The sequence below is a fragment of the Mixophyes fleayi genome, chromosome 1, assembly GCF_038048845.1.
Source record: "Mixophyes fleayi isolate aMixFle1 chromosome 1, aMixFle1.hap1, whole genome shotgun sequence".
Lineage (NCBI taxonomy): Eukaryota > Metazoa > Chordata > Amphibia > Anura > Limnodynastidae > Mixophyes > Mixophyes fleayi.
In genome coordinates, this window is record NC_134402.1 from 29,110,317 (window position 1) to 29,114,251 (window position 3,935).

The following is a 3,935-nucleotide window of genomic DNA, read 5'->3' on the forward strand; positions in this document are numbered from 1 at the left end:
TTTTTGTCACCTACGCTACACAAAAAAAGAACTAGTGAATATTGTGATGAGCTGAATATGTAAATCATTCTCTAAGATTAAAACCATGTCTACTTCAATATTGCATTATTCATTCACACCAGTCTGAATTCGATGACAGTGTTTTATTTTAATGCGCAATGACAGGCTTTAAGTTCAATTACAATATTTCTAGTTTTGTTATTAGATATGAAAAAATAAACCTGCTGGCACCGTTTCCCCCGGTCTATTCATCAAAGTACTAAATCCAAGGATATCAAAATAAATACAAATAAAGCTATGTTATTGGCAAGTGGATTTAAAAAAAATAACATTTAACAAAATACAAGTAGCATACCGCAAGTAATAACAAAGCTTTGCCTCACTAAAATAAAACATGTACATAGAAAATATGCTTCATTTAAAATTAGAGTTTGTGTTCACTTGATGTTTTAATAAAATATATGAGAATAAAGTAACATGCACAGAGAACCTAGATTCACATCTCAATTTATTGAAATAACTGGGAGCGCCTCTAAAGCTTTCTTTGTGTTCATTTACAAAGTGAAAACAAATTGGGGGGGGGGAATAATTTATTTTTTAGTTGTGTGTCATTGGAAGCTATTTATTATAGGGAGGAAAGCCAGTTTTCTATGGATTTAACGCTTCTCCCTATTTACCAAACCCCCCAGACTGGTAAAGCTATCGCCAGCTGTCACTAATGTTAGCCAGTACCGGCTCGAGGCACTATCAACACATACAGCCGCTTGGGGTGCTTAAATCTTGGAGGTGCCCTGTGCGATGTACAGATATTCAGCCCCTATGCCAGGGGTTGGCGCGATGGGGCAGTTCAAGGTACAGTCTGACCCGGCGGTCAGACACCCCTAGCTCCCACTCCTGCATCCGCGAGTGCCATGCCCTACGGCATCCTGCTCCCACTGAGTGTCGGTCCTGATGCCAACATCACGTCCCCGTGCTGTCAGCGAGGAGCCGCAGTCAGAAGAGAAGAAGACAAAAGAAAAGGAGACAGTAGAAACAAAGACAGAAGAAAAGATGTTTCATAGGAAGCTAAGCAATGAACGAATGACCAGTGTGATGAGAGGGCATGAGTATGATGAAGGGGGATATCACGCTCATCAGCAGGGACCAAAGGAGCAACATGTCCGTCCTCACGATGGACATGTCATACCTTACCCGTCCGGGCTAACAAATTCTCACGGCTTGCCCTCCTGAACAATTGTTCTGTCTTCGCCAAAAGTAACAAACAGCGGCCTACATTTCCTGGCCACTTCTACGCATGTGCAGACTTCCAGACATAGTCTCTGAACTCCTGGTTACGCTTCTCTGTATGACCTGGCTTTTGACTACTTGACTTACTGCTGTTTAACCCTTTGGAACCTCGCTTACCTCATATTGTTAAGAAACATGCTGATCGCTATAGCACGCCAGATCAGTTGCCTAGCAACAGTAGCCAGAGTCCTTCCTCAGTCAGGCAGCAGCGAGTTGCACCTTGATGTATCATGTGTATTGTGATCGCCGCTGACTGTCTGATTATATTACTGACAATACCTCCTGATGCCCGGTAACAGTATGTGCCCTCCTATGTTTAGTTATGAAGTAGTCCCCGTTGCATCTTCCATCGATTACCAGCATTCTTCTTGCTAAGCGGTAGTGGTTAAGTTTAGCATGTCTGCGGGATATCCGCTGCTGCCCTCAGAATGGTTACCTAACTACCACATTAGCGTCTTCTCCTCCTATGCAGCCGGAGCTTCACTATTCAGCTGGCTGCTAGGTAAATAGTTAGCAGCTTCCCTTCAGCACTCAGTCTGGCACTCCTGCAGCTCATCATCCTGCAGTTTCTGATTGGTGCTTCTACATTTATAAACCTCTTTCTGGCTTCATACCAATGCTGGTGATGGTTCCTGTTTAATGTAGTGTGCCTTGTATCCTGACCTGTTCTTTTATCAGTGTTTGACTCGGATTGTTTAAAGGATTCTTCTGTCTTCTCCAATCCTGACCCTTGGCTTTTTAAGCAGATCTGCATATATAAAACACTTCTAGAAACACAGAGGAATAACACTGTGATGATTCCTATACCTATAAAGTAAATTCTAGTATTACAATATATAAAAAAGGGATTGATCACTAATATTAAACACCAATTTTAATTAAAAAAAACCTCATATAAATAACACAATACATATTATCAAATAATAAAAACACCAAAAAACAAACTATTAACACTGATCAACATACAAAGTTCAATAAATATCACTAATAATTGTGATTATATTTGTAAATCACACTGGCTAATTTCCAGCACATTAAAAAGATTGAAGAATAGTAAATAATTACTTCTCAAAAACGTTAAAGTCACACGTCCATTCAAACTCTCCTAGGGAATCCTTCAATGGTACTTTTTAGGGAGACAGAGATATCCTCACATCAAATACAATTAGTACTCCATGGTAGGTCCCATTTTCAAGTAGGGAGAAAAAAATGTAGTAGTAATAGTGTTCCCATTTAACTTTACAACCCGACATACAGATAATGAACTCACTGTGTCCCAATCGTCGTTACAGCATAGGGAAAACAAGAAGGTAGTTCTGATTCCTATATATATTCAAAAATATGCTTCTTTCTGGTGTTAATAGTTTTCTTCAGCCCTACGGAGGGATTTTATATGGCATACAGGCACGCTATATTAACTGGCATTTTAAGTTTCACAGGTACAAAATACCTCCAACCGATCAAAAGTGTGTTCCCTCAAAATACGTCTAATGGAAAATGAGGAGGGAGGAAATTAGTTCCATTCAGATTTAATATCTACCATGCTTGTAATAGCAATCAAAACAACAGAAAGCCAGCATTCAAAAGGTTCCTAGCTGATGTGTTTCATCTTGCACTACCTGCCCTGCCCACTGGCTTGTTAAAAAGGAACTGCTGTCTTCTCTGCTCCTGACCTTGGCCTGTCTGCTATTTGCATTAACCCCAGCCTGTCTGATTCTCAGTTTGCAACATTACATCATCTGGTTGCTCACTACCTCCTACCGTACTCTGTCCCCTCCATAAGGCAATCGTTCATCAACAATTACTACTACCCGAGCTTAAGTCCTGTGGGCAACTGAGGACTGTGGAACAAATCAAGTTCCTCAGAAAGGGGTCTGTTATAGGTGAACATTTTGAGAAGTGGTTCTAGTAATTGAGGATCACATATACATTGCCATTAACATTATCACCAGCCCAAACTACATTTTGGACCCGACAAATGGAGGTTCATCAACCATATCCTGTCCAGAGTTTGGCCTTATCACAGGTGGTACAGGGCTTATCTATGCACGTGTCCGTGCAAGAGGATGCAGCTCGAACTGTACAAGTCACCTCTTCTTCAGCGAAGGAGCCGAAGTTGAATATACCTGACAGATTTTCCTGCAACCAGGAAATCATTTACAAATTTCAGAGACAGCTGCAAGCTTTATTTCAATCTCCAGCCAAACTTTTTGGATTCAGAGGAGCAGAGTGTGGATATTGTGATATCCCTATTACAAAAAGACCCACAGAGCTGGGCCTTTGGGCTTGATACTAACAGTTTTTCATTATTATCTGTTGCTGCCTTTTTCAGTGCCATGGGGCTCCTGTAAGATGAACCAGATAGGGTATCTACCGCAGAATCCAATCGTCATGCCCTTCTACACGGGCATAAATTTGCAGAGGAATAACGTACAGAGTTCAGTAGGTGTTCCATGGATTCTGGTTGGAAGGACCCAGCACTCCGTAGTCAATCCAAAATGGGACTGTCCAAACATATTGCTTTAGTTCAGTTTCCTGTTCCAGAAATGTTGAAATCTCTTATGAGTCTGTCTATCCAAATATACAGAAGACACAAGGAATGCTGCCAGTAAAAAGAGTCTTCTGCTGTCACTTGTTCTCTATCTCCA